The sequence below is a fragment of the Uloborus diversus genome, chromosome 3 (genome assembly GCF_026930045.1).
Source record: "Uloborus diversus isolate 005 chromosome 3, Udiv.v.3.1, whole genome shotgun sequence".
NCBI classification, from domain to species: domain Eukaryota; kingdom Metazoa; phylum Arthropoda; class Arachnida; order Araneae; family Uloboridae; genus Uloborus; species Uloborus diversus.
Genome location: NC_072733.1, coordinates 139636239 through 139650323, shown reverse-complemented (window position 1 = coordinate 139650323; position 14085 = coordinate 139636239). Strand labels below are relative to the sequence as shown.

At 33.1% G+C, this 14085-nt stretch overlaps 1 protein-coding gene across 6 annotated transcripts in view; it reads right to left on the bottom strand.

Annotated features, from left to right (window-relative positions):
- Positions 1-14085, bottom strand: part of LOC129218113 (zinc transporter ZIP3-like) — a 116549-nt gene that overhangs the window by 46778 nt on the left and 55686 nt on the right. The window contains exon 1 of one of the 6 annotated variants that reach the window (XM_054852314.1): positions 9913-10016. The exons of the other annotated variants lie outside the window; for them this stretch is intronic. The gene's annotated coding sequence lies outside the window, so the exon portion shown is untranslated. Of the gene's footprint in view, positions 1-9912; positions 10017-14085 lie in introns of those variants that run through there. 6 annotated transcript variants of the gene reach the window in all.

Below are 14085 nucleotides of genomic sequence, written 5' to 3'. Positions count from 1 at the left end.
ATATTTTTTTCACTGCTTTCGGCGAAAAAGTAAACAGACAACTCACGTTGGGATGGTTTTTGTAAAAATCGGTTTATTCAACTTTTTTACTAAGTATTGCTTTAATGTATAGTGCCTTACGAGAAAGACAATATAGCTCAGTTAGTTAGAAAGTCGTGATTAAAGCGCGATGATTGTGCGTTCGACCCCACCTTGGGTTTTATCGTTTTTGAATAACTTTTTTTAAAAACGACAAAACTCCTCGGGTTAATATTGATCCAAATTTCCAAGAATAAGGACCTCCATATGGATGCCTTAGTTGCCAAATCGATTAACTCCACTTTAAAAAAATCCTCATTTCTGCTTTAATAGTGCTTAATCAATGCTTAGAATGTGAATTTATATTAAACTTTTGGTTCAGTACATTTCTGATGCTGCGATGGCAGAAAATTTAACACGAGGGCCCATTCACTCCTAAGGATAACACAATATTCTTCATCACTTTTCTCGACTTTTTGTTTTATGGAGTTAATTGATTTGGCAAGTGAAGCATCCATTTATCGAAGTAGTATCTTGCAGAGACTAACTTCGATGCATAAAAATTTCAATACATAGAAGCGAGCTTAGTTTTATAGTAATTACTCCAAATACATTAAAGTTAAATCTATTTTTTATGTAATGCTAAATTTCTAATATATATGAGAATTACATTGAAGGAAAGTAAATTATTAAAAAATAATTAATAAGAAAATTTTATTGTGTATTACTTTTAAATAAACAGTTATACTGTCATAGGTTGAAATCACAGTTTTATTCCTTAAAAAAAAAACTAGGAAAATTTTGTTAGACAGCCAGTTTCACGAAAAGTTCATCAAAAAATGTTAGCATTTTTTGAGTTCACTAAAAACTTCTGCAGATTTTTTGCTAACAGAAGTCCAGGACGTAATGTTTGAATCACCTCTATCATTTCAATTTTTGATGGCACGAAAATTTTTAGATTTTCACTTAAATTTATGAGGTTTAGAGGTGAAGAAAAACTATCAGAAAAAAAGGAATATTTATAAATTGGTTTTACAAAATGAGTCGCAACATAAAATTGAAAATGACTTGGTTGTTTGTTCTAAAATTCATAAGTTTGTCAAAAGTTTTTTCAAATCTTGAAGCGAGATTCTCAAGTCACGTGATATATTTTTCAAGTTAAGTATTTGAATAAATTTGGTTTCTTTCACTCGTTTCACGTGAAACGTGTCTCCCATTCGTCGTAACTGAACCATGCGACTTGGGGGTCTTACCTCAGCGTTTCCTAAGGATTGATTAGACTCAATTGCTCCTTCCACAGTTAATTCCTGATCTAAGCTTCATACTGCGTACGTGCCTGACCTAAGAGCAGGAATTAGTAACTAGGGTGCAAGTCCTGTCATTGGCTGAGGAAACGCTGAAACAGAGATCCCAAGTAAATGGTTCAGCGTTTTATAGGAAACGAATGAAATAAACCTGATTTCTTTCAATATTTTACTTTAAAATAGATCAGGTGATTTTAGATCCTTGCTTCAAGATTTGAAAACTTCACCCTCTCTACCTTTTATCCCTTCTCAATGGCTCTGACCGCGGTTTACTCTAAAAGCTCGTGGCAGCGGCGTTAAACGCAACTTTAAACCAAATATGCGTATAGCAGAAATCTTTATTAATTAATGAAGTATTTAAGTTGAAAACATCGGTTATAATTGAACTTCTGAAACCTACGATTTTTAATTTTGGGAAAAAATCAAAACGTACAGATCAGGAATTTTCCGATACTCTTATTTAAGGATAAGAAGTCAGAGTAAGCTATTGAATTGGATGAAAAGCGGTAGTTACTCACAAAAGCTCGTAGCAGCTAACGTGTTAAGCCTAACTTCAAATACAATATGTATACAGCAGAAATCTTTATTGATCAACGAAGCATTTAAATCGAAATCATCGGTTATAAATGAAGTTTTGAAACCTCCGGTTTTTAACATCAAGTAAAATTCATAATATCCAGATCAAAAGTTTTCCAATGTAGTCTTATTTGGCGGTAAGAAGTCAGAACAAGCTAGTGAATCAGATGAAAAGCAGTAGTTGCTTAATTTATGAGCTAGATCAAATTACATACAATTTTTTCCTCCGATGTTTATTACAGGGCACAGAAAATGGGCTGAGAAAAACTTGGGATACAAAATCGTCAAGTTGTACGAGAAGAGGTCTTTAAGTTACTCGACTACAAGTAGTTATCAAAATTATGGAAACACCTGTGAATAAAAGGGACATTTTTGACTGCACTTCGTAAGTAATAAAGAATAAAACTAGATGTCTGATTTTTTTCTATAAGTAGCAATGTACATATTCTGGTAGTATATGGTGGCTCAATGGAAATTCTGGAAGTCTTGAATTTTTTTCAAGCACGTGAAATGTTGGGCCTCTTAAATTTTAAAAGAGGCCAAATTGTTGGAGCACGTCTAGCTGGAGCAAGTGTGACTGAAACATCTCAACTTCTTGGCTTTGCTAGAGGTACAGAATCTTAAGTCATGACAGCATACACACAGCAAGGTAAGACAAGCCCGCCAAAGCAAAATAGTGGACGGAAAAAGAAGTTCGGTGAAAGAGGTCGACGGGTATTGATGCGGATTGAAATGTCTAAAAAACGAACAACAGCAGCAAAAGTGAGCACAGTACTCAATCACCATCTGGATTCACCAGTGAGAGTGATTACAGTCAGAAGGCACCTTTATTAACAGAACATTTACGGCACGTTAGCGATTCCCAACACCACACTTGTCTCAGTGTTTCCATTATTTTTATAACTATCTGTTGCTTATTATAAGATTACTGACTGAAAATAACGCATATTGCACTCATTTAAGATTTATAAACTACTAGTGGTACCCGCACGGCTTCGCCCGTAATTGAAAATTAAAAAGTATTTTGGTTTGCCTGTATATTTACATTGGTAAAATTTCTCACCAATTGGCTTGCCCATGTTACGGTTCCACATTTATGATAACTTGGTAATTTACTCGTCCATCTTATGATAATTTTGCTCGGGAAAATGTTCTTAAAATTGGAATATAAAAAGAACAAAATCGAATTTTCGAAAAGTCGATTCGAGGTGCACACCTCCATGCTACAAACTAATTTTGTGCCAAATTTCATAAAAATTGGCCGAACGGTCTATTCGCTACGCGCGTCACAGACAGACAGACAGACAGACAGAGATCCAGATATCCAGGTAGAGAGACTTTCAGCTTTATTATTAGTAAAGAATACATTGAATGCTAAAAACATTTTTCAGATAAGTTAAGCTAAAATATGTACTTTGATAGCAAAGTTTACTATCAGCGAAAAAATAAATCTGTAAAAACGTTCAATCAAGAATAATTTTCTGTTTTCAGTAGCAAACATAGGGCATAAAATATTTCGGATTCTCGGTCTAAAAAATGTCTTTATTCTTAAAATCAAAGACATTTTTATAACTAAGGGCACTTATTTTAAATGTTCCTAAAATCGCTTTTTGAAACAAAATTCTTCACTTAATTAAAAAACAGATTCTTCAATAATAGAAAATAAAAAATTGAAAATAATTCAGCAATGTATTTAATAATTACGTACTGATTAATAAAACTACATTTTAACCTTTTAAAACATTTAAAAGTAATTAACGTTCAACGTATCTTATGAAACTATTTATAGAATGCACTACACCAAGAAGAGCTGAAGTCTGTCTTGCTTCAGTGAGAAATTATTAAAACTTCAAGGCCATAAAATTAGATAAATTTATGAAAGTTTGTCTTACTGATGTGTTAAATTTCGTAAGAGCTCATTTTCATAAAATTAGAGCAGCAATATTACAAATTTAGCTTTGCATTTAATTGCGTAAAACTGACGTTAACACTGCGAGCTCTTTGTTTTCAGGATCACAAACTTGAGCTCATAAGATGTTTTAAAACAGATGTGTCAATAAGAAAACATTTTTGCTACATTTCAAATGTAAATTAATTTAAAAAGCAACGACGCGAGCTCTTGGAGAGAACTTGTAAGCATCGTTCTGTTCTTACGCAACACACATATTCTACAGTGGAATGCAGCTTTTGAGATTATGTATTTTAAACACACATTCTCAATTAAACACAAACTCGTATGATCCTTCCTCAGTTGATTTTTAATTTACCAATAGCGATTAGGCTCAATTTAAAACAATGGTGTGGGAGTATTTTTGGAAAATAAATTTAAAGAAACAAATAGATACTTAAATACTATATACACTGATAATAAACATCTATAATAATAAGTAAAAAAGCAGTAAAAAAACTATGTACTAAGGAATGAGTAAAGTAAGTCAACGTGTATAATAAAAAAAACAGCATTTAAAAGTTAAAAAATCACGTATCAAGAAATGCGTAAAATAAGTCAACGTGTATAAGTACAGTACTAGTAAAAGCATAAAAAAGTAACTTCGAATCTTTTTTTTTTACTCTTTTAAATGCGATTGGTACTGTTATACGCACATTGACTTATTTTACTCAAAATGAACTAATCGACTCTATCACATACGCAAAAGATGAACTTCTCAAAACAACAGATTTTGAGAATTACACCCAAACCCGTTTTTTTTTTCGGTGGATAGGTATCGTATGAAAAAAATCGCGTAAAAAAACCGTTCGAAACTTTACGAGTATCTATAAAAAGTTTGTTTTCGCAACACAGTTAAAAAATATTGTTTTATGCGGTGGATAGCGATCGGATAAAAAAAGCCGCAAGCAGAAAATGTCTCAAAAATTTACGAAATAACTAGGAGTGGCTTCTTTAAACGAAATCAAAATAAATCATGTGATGATAATTTTGCCGAACCGACGGACATAATTTACCGAATAAGGAAATTTTTGAGAGGTCACAGTGACCTCCCATCGTGGTGCCCCTGTCGTCACTTGAAGATACTACCTCGCACTTGTTTTATAAATAATTTCGTCAATTGAGTCAAAATCCGATTGAAATTTTCATACACCGCACAAAAAAATATAATAATAATAACCGCACAAAAACAGGCTTGAGAATACATCATTAAGTGTTTTACAGTTAGAAAGTAAACTTCTAAAGCACCAACGTGCACTTCAACAATCTTTCGGGAACATATGAATTAATTAGTTTGCGCAGCTGAACTTCTATTTTCAATGCATCAGGCTTAATTTATTTTTCTTTAATTCGACGCAACTTAGTAGCCGTATTATGTGGTTTAATACCTGAAATACTTAGGATTCTCTAGAAAGCATGCGATATAAATTATCTGTAAGATCAATTGTATCGTTTGAATAAAAATTATACTGAAAAGAGTAAGCCAAATGGACACAATGGAAATAAAATTCTTTTTAATCTCCGAAAATAAAGGAAGTGCAGATCACGTTTTTACATGCATGCAGATTGACTCCAAAAGAACAATAAGACTTATGGATTAGATGAATGTGTTGCTTTCTGAAACGTGCTTTTTGGTTCGCCAAACGGAGTGAAAATCGAACTAATCTGTCTGCTAACAATAAGCTTTTGCTGCGGAAACGTTTGCAGGCAGTAGCTTTTTATTCATGAATAAGAAAAAATGTGATTCAAACGAGAAAATTGTTTTGCAGATCAAAATATTTCATGCAAAAACGTACGAAAAAAGGGGTAGATTACATTCAGATATAAATTAGGTTAGCTATTTTAATATTTTAACTTTTCTGGCTTACTTTTCTGAAATAATCAACAATGAGAAAAGGTAAACTGAACTCAGTGGCGCAACAGTTCAAGGGAACCAATGCCTACCGTACCCATCTCAGTCTACGACACCGAGGGCTCTGGGCTACAAAAGCTGATGTTCAGGTTAGATGGTCAACCGAACGCGGAACCCCTAAGGTTTAGTTCTCAAGTACGCTTGGGACTCAATTTATCGGCCCTCTAGGGCCGTTTCCATGGACACTTTCGACACCGGAACAAACCTGCTTTTCACCTCATTCCGGTTATTTGCGAGGTATTTGTGGAATTTTTTTCCTCCTGCTTTCTTCTGAAGTGAAAGCGGAGTTTTTACCCAGAATGCATTACGCGAAACAAGTTCGTCTACTTGCCGCTAAAGATACTGGGTAAAAACTGCTTTCTCTAGTACAATGGAGAACTTCTTTTTACATGGAAACGGGGAATTTTTCAATCTTTCTTTTTTTTTTTTGCGGAGCCGGAGCGGAGATTTACGGGGTCGAAAAGAGTGTTGTGAACGCGGCTACTGAAAAGATGAAAGTCTGCGTCGACCGAGCCTTACAAGGGGATCGAACCCGGGTCTGTGAAGCAAGAAGTAATAGAGTGCTACCTCTGGGCTTCTGAATAAGAAAAGATGCTGTGGAAAAAAGATCGTTCCTCCGTCTAATTTTTATTGCATTTTCTGAGCTTGTGCGAAATAAATAATTACAACCATTCGAACTTTGGGTACCAATTGCACAGTTGAACCTTACCTAAGTTAAATATTAACGATCCTAATGGCTGGAAAGCCCTAAATTGGACTAATGAAATTCCTCAAGATCTAAGAAAGTAAACCTCAAGATCATGTAAAGGATAGTTTTTTAAATGGTGTTCACTTTTTTTTTTGTAATTGCTACTATTGTAGATGGTCAATTATTAATTTTAAAAAATGATAATGTAAAAAAATATATGAGAGTAAATACCCAGTGTTGATCTCTCTCTAATTATTTCTTTGGAACAATTCGTTAAAAAATGTTGTTAAAATACCCTTCCGCTGTAAAAAAAAAAAGTAATTCATGTCTTGACATAGTTATACAGATAGTACAACACATATAGGCGGAAATTTTTGAGACACCAAGAGAGAAGTAACATCCAGGGCAGGAAAGTTTTTTTTTTTTGTAATTACCCAACGCGCACACTTTATATAGTTACAGTGTGAGCATGTAAAAAGAAAAACTCTCCATTCTAGATTGCTTAGCCAAAAAATTATATTTAGTGAAAATAATCGTAGAAATACTTTATAAAATTTATCCTTTTCATCAGTAAAGCTCAAATTTTCAAGAATGTCAAACAAACTACAAGAATCCCAAGATCTAAGGAAATATCCAAGCTTCAACAACCCCGCAAGAAACAAGACAAAGATCAAGGTGAACTACCAACAAAAAACTAAAATCTTAGGAACTTTGAACTCAAGTGAGTGTGATGACCTGAAATTTGAGCGACTGTGAATTATTTTCTTATTTTTATACCTACCCTAGTGCATGCATTATTTTCATTCTCATCCATTTTTCTAATTTAACAGTTACAGATTGCGTCATAAATTTGTGCAGAGTTCAAAAACTTATAATAAAAGATGGAACACTTAGAAAAAGAATATGATCAAAAGCAAACAACACTATTCTTGTGGAAAAATTGAACTAGCACCACTCCATCTGCTAACGACATCATGCCGCCGGCATCTAATGATGACTCCATTTCAAGACAGGTGTTTTATTACTAGCCTGATTTGCAAAGGCAGTTTCAGTATGACGTGTGAGCGTCCTATTTCGGTTTCTTATGAAATCATGTTTTCACACCCATAAGAGGAAAGACAATCTAATTTCCATCCGAACATAAAGTACAACCTCATTTGTTGGAACTAACTGGAACCAAAAGTAATCCGGACAAACGAAAATCCGGATAATCCGAGTACTATGGATAATAAAAAAAAACAAATTCTTGAATAAGCAGACTTACCGTTTATCACAGCAATGAACAATGCTTTGTAACAAAATAACATACACCCTTGTGCGAATTAATGGAATCAAGCTGAGAATTTTTAATTTTCGAATTTTTTACATTGTTCAATCCTTGTTTATAACAAGCTGTTTAGCCTACTAGTTGATTAGGCGCTATCATCTCACGTTTTTTTTTTTTTTTTTGGCATAAATATTGTATTTTGTTTAAGTGTTATGAATTTCTACATATTTTTGCTGTTTTTTCTCAATCTAGTCACTTTTTATCTTTTTGTTAGCCACAGATATTTCTCCACGGAAGAGGCAGGCCATTGTGACATTGAATGAAAATCTGATTGCACAACAAAGGAAAAAAAATATTTGTGCGTAGCTAAAAACATGGTTTAGAGATCAAGAGTTCAAAAAAAAAAAAAAAAAAATGCAAAACTCTAGTTGACTCTATGCCCAGTAGAGTGAAAATGGTGCTGGACAAAAAAGGGGGAAGGCACACTTAGTGGTGATTTTATAATTAAATGATGTAGATAAAAGTAATTTTTTTAAAACGAGCTGATGTGTGCATCACATGACTTCCTTTTACACCAATTTAATGCTATTTCCCTATTATTGCAATTTTAATGGGATTCTCTCTCTAACTCTTTAAATATCACTAGCAATGGCCACATTGAAAGCAGATTTAAAAAAAAAAAAAAATCGCCAAATTTTTCGCCAAGTTGGCGACAAAACTTGGCAACCAAAAGACTGGCGATATATCGCCAAGTGACCGCCAAATTATAACACCACTTGAGTTTGCATAGAAATTAACAATGATTTCCCCCCAAAAAGGTGCAAAAGACCCCTTTAGAAACACCCGAATGCAACCAAAATAGGAGGTGCACAACTAGACCCCACTACGAGTCTATGTACCAAATTTCAACTTTCTAGGACATACCATTTTTGAGTTATGCGAGATACATACGCACATACGCACATACACACATACATACAGACGTCACGAGAAAAGTCGTTGTAATTACCTCGGTGATGGTCAAAATGGATATTTCGCGTGTCTATACATTCTTAGGCACTTTTCCGCATGTGGTCGAATCGAAAAAAAACTCAACATTCATTTGGGGGTGAGCAAAATGGAAATTAAGGGCGATTTTTGAGTGAAAATTTTTTCGCGAATACAATACTTCCTTTTTTGTAAAAGGAAGTAAAAATTGGCTTGAGTCCATTAATTTTCACAAGGGGGTAGGTTTGTTTCGTGCAAACATTTCATCATTTATAGTTCAGCTGTAGTGGTGTCGCGCTGACGCTACAGTACGCCATGATGTTTGTTAGATTGCAATAATTATTGCACGATCTATGAATGAGTTGTACATTTAGTCAAAATAAAAAGTGAATATTTGGCTTACTTATAGTTTCGGTCTATCTCTCATGATTTAATATTACTATTCAAATGAATATAATCATTTTACGAAACTCTACAAATTTGATCCGATATAATTGGAAATCCGGCTAAACAGGAGCCGGATAAACAAGGCTCTACTGTACTTACCTTCGCGCAAACTGGACAGAAATATATCTGAGCTCTTTTACGTTTGTTTATGAATTTTTGAAGTTTGCCTGAACTTATGATCACTATTTATTAGCATTTTAAGCGCAAGATGCACAACATTTACAGTGGTTTTCTTTTATTACTTTATTTTTACTCCTTCCCCTCTATCTTTTTGGTATTGAATTTATTGTTTTCACTATGTCTATTTAGTTCTTCAAATAGTAAATGCACTCCAGAGAAGAAAGTTCTTTTATAGCTAGCCTAAGTTAAAAATAATCTTTAATATGTGTGAAATGATTATTAGTAGAATGATTACATTTTTTAAGCGTTATGTTCAGATAACATATCAAATGAACTGTAACATAAAAAAGCATCAAATTAATTACGTTCGTTCCACTATATAATTTTATCAATGAACATTCACATCAACTGATTTAGATGGGCGATAAAATAAAAGTTGATCTCAAAAGATGAAGTTATAAAATATTTTTTCTGTCGTGCACATTAAAAATATCAAAAATAACTCAAACCTGCCTTTCACTATATTCAGTAATTTGTGAAGCAATTTAATCTAAATCCCTCATTAGACTATTCTATTCAAATCAACAGTACAAAACAAATAAATTATCTCTTGAGTTACCACAGAAAATTTATCTTTTGACTTACCACAAGAAAAATAGCGATTACTCCCCTTCTTTCCAGATTCCTCTTCAGAAAAATGCAAAATGGAGACTAATTAGGATTCCTTAATAAACATTATCGGATTGCACATTCGTAGCGCAGAAACTCAACGCTAACACAATGAATTATTACTACGTAAGTAACCGACAGTTTTCTTCACCTTCTACGCTGCTTCATGTAAATGAAGGGAAACAGCAGATGTTTCTATTGTAACCTAATGATAGAATAGAAGAATACCTGCATATGGTGAGGAAAAGTGAATTTCAATCTGTCTTTATATGGATTTTTGTTTTCTTTTTAAGCTTGCTTAATAATAATGCATTTTTGACGCTTCGAGAAAAATAGAGGGGAATGAGGTAATAAGAGACAAACAGAGAAATAAAAGACAAATATATATTAATAATAAATAAAAAAAAACCTGGCGGTTACGGGAGGGGGGGGGGACTAAATCTTCTTGATCGTGGAGGGAGAATTGTTTTATTATATAAGACATTATAAATGAGGACTAATTTATCAAAAGGGAACAAACACATCCATTTTCTAAAAACTTTCAGGAAGTGAAAAAAAGAATTAGGATAAAAGGAAAATAGTTTTGTCATCTTTTTTGCAGACAGAATTGAGCGCAGAAGTACAGCAAATTATATCCCAGAGTGAGAAATGTTTGCATAAATAAAAAAATAAGAGATATCGCCATCTTAATTTTGGATATGTGCCCTTTCGAACGAAAACCTGAATGTTGAAAACTCCGATTTCACCAAACCCTAATGTTTCACCTTCTCATATTCTCTTATCGAAGAACTTGAGCCTAAAACTAGTAGATTAAAATTTGAAAATTTTTGGACATGTGTTCTTTTGAATGAAATTTTTTTCGTTCTGCAGAGTTATTCAGGATCTGTCCTCTTTTGTTCAAAATAAAAACTGTAGAGAACGGATGTTAACTTTTGAACAAAAAGTCAAACTTTACCCTTAAATAAAATAGGGTTTGACCCGTTTGGGCTTCTTGAGAGTAAGTGATTCGATATAGGTTATCTGAAAGATTTAGAAAATGTCATAACGTGTATTTTTCCAAAAAGTGGATAGGTTACCTTTGGATAAATTACTCCTCAAATGTAAGGCAATATATTCGTTGACACTTTTAAAATTTAAGAAACAATCCGTTTTTATTTCCTTTTACAAAAAAGGAAGTATTGTATTCGCGAAAAAATTTTCACTCAAAAATCGACCTTAATTTCCATTTTGTTCACCCCAAATGAATTTGTTTTTTTTTTTGTTTTTTTCGACTCGACCACACGTGGATAAGTGCCTAAAAACGTATAGACACGCGAAATATTCATTTTGACGATTCCCGAGTTAGTTACAACGAGTTTTCTCGTGATGTTTGTATGTACGTATGTGCTTATGTATGTCGCATAATTCAAGAACGGTATGTCCTAGAAAGTTGAAATTTGGTTAGTAGACTCTTAGTGGGGTCTAGTTGTACACCTTCCCCTTTTGATTGCATTCGGGTGTTTTTAAGGGGGTCGTTTGCCCCTTTTTGAATGGAAATCATTGTTAGTTTTGATGTAAACTCAAGTGGTGTTACAATTTGGCGGACACTTGGTGATATATCGCCAGTCTTTTGGTCGCCAAGTTTTGTCACCAGCTGGGAGGCAAATTTGGCGTTTTTTTTTTTTTTTTAATCCGCTTTCAACTTGATCATTGTTGGTGATATTTAGAGAGTAAACTATTGAATCACATTAAAATTACCAATAATGGGAAAATGACATTAAATTGGAGTAAAAGGAAGTCATGTGAGGCACACATCAGCTCGTTTTTTATTGCTCATAAAGTTAATAAGTGACAGTCCTACGCTATCTAGTCCTCTTTCGTATTTGAATTTTGACAGTGGATTTGATGATGCTTCAATTGAGAAATATAATTTTTCACTCAATAGAACATATTTTTTTCTTTTTGCCGGTGAATTCAAAATTTTTTATGCATAAAATTCGTGTCCAAAACTGAAGCATTAAATATGGCAAGAATAAGGATACGAATTAAATATACTGAAACCTATGAAAACTGTTACAAATTTACTAAATTTTAATGTTGCATCATTTTCATCACTAAACGGTAATGAAGAGGTCTCTTTTCTCCTATGACTAGTTATTAGTTGAAATTGTAAGCAAGAGAAATAAGAGACAGAAATGGATGTTTTTTCTAAAAGTCATTAGTCATTGTTATTATAGGCGTAAAAATTGCGTTTCAAGGAATTTCTGGCGAAAATACCCATTAGGGAGGTTTTTGTTCCCCCCATAATGGCAAAATGGTATCCGACGCAAACTGGAGTTCTATACGGACCCCCCCCCCCCCCAATGAGATTTCTTGAGCATCAAAGGACTTCTATGCCACATTTGGGCAAACATCGAAGTAATCTGTGGATTTGTATAAATAAGATACACACACTCATTCATGTAAATATGGATTTAAACAAAAAAAAAAAAAAAAAAAAAAAAAAATGAACCAGGCTGTGTTTCAGGAGAAAGTAAAGAAAAACATTTTTATTAAAAGACTATAAAGAAAATAAGTCGTTCTCAAGAGCACACGAAGTACGTTTTGATTTAAACGAAGTATTGGATAAATACCAAAAGCCACGTATTAACGGGGGAAAAACTACCAAGTTTTTTTCTTTAGTTATACACGAAAATCATTAGCATAGCGTGAAATATTAATATTTAACAGAAAGAGTCTTTACCTTAAAGAGGCACTGGGGCCATTGCGTCACTTGACTCATAGCACGAAGTTATGGAGCGTTACGTTTTTGCGTAACCCAAGGTCAAGATGTACAACAATAGCGGAGTGCCAGACGGCTTTTCGCAGAGTCGCGGAACTTGAAAATTGTTTACCTTTTAGTCTTGGATAAGATATGAATATTTTCGACTTTTTGTTTTTAGAAGCTTCCACAGGTAAAAGATTTCTTGACGCTTTTTTGTGCAATATTCATAATTCTTCACAATAGAAAAAGGATTCAAAATTCTACGTAATTACAGTAAATTGCCGATAATCGGCGGTTGGAGTATTTGCGGTTCGAATGATCCGAGGGTATTTCACTTTTTTTTTTTTCTAAAACCTTGGATTGTGTTATGCTTGCTTTTAGATTTTATTTCAATATATATATATATATATATATATATATATATATATATATATATATATATATATATATATATATATATATATTAGTAGATGCAATGTAGCAATGTTTTTAGTTATAAATGAAATGTATGTGTAAGCGTTATTAATATTCTTTAGCTATCGTGTACACAAGTATCGTTTTTTACCTATTAATCGGATTATCCAGGGTTTTCGCTTTTCCGCAGTTAACGTGCCACCCTATTCCGTGTATTTTAATCGGAAGTTTACTGCATCATCAACTCGTTCGTTTTGTGTACCATATGCGAAGGCAGCCATTGAGGCTCTTGAGCGGTTCAACTCGAAATAAACAAAAGATGCTTTTGACTCAAGCTTGAAGTGTTCAATTAAATTCAACAAAAACTTTGTTTCCGGTATTTTCTTACGGTAAAAGAACAGTTATTTTAACATTTTCTGTATCTTAATGTGAAGAACAAAATGTTTTGAATTTGCTAAATCAAATCAGAGATGCTTATTTCAGCGATAAAAACAAAACAAGTGTTTTTCCGGGGAAGTTCTGAAGAAACTATTGATTGAAACGTTGGGAAAAAGAAATGGAAATGATAGTATATTTATTTAAATAACTCAGTGAATATTTAGATAAAAACAGCAGCGTTACACAAAAAATGCAGTCTCAGCCGGATAATTTATGGAGTAGTATAAAAGTAGAAAAGTATAGGCTACTTTGGACAATAAAACTAAGCTTGTATATTACGATTTAGTTCTAGTTCTTTAACATTTAAAAAAGCTCAGAGGAATCTAAACCAGTAACTTTAAATTTTAATTCCTCCACTTTAAATTATGCAGTATGTAACTCCAAAAAGCGAAAAAAAAAAAAAAAAAGCGCGATTAAAGACCCTTTGAACAATTTTACATTATTAATAACATATTATTGTTTCATTCACTTTAGAAATTTACGATTTTTATTCTGTTTCGCAATTATTGGGACGAAAATGATAATGTATAGAAATAGAATTTTGTTTAAATACG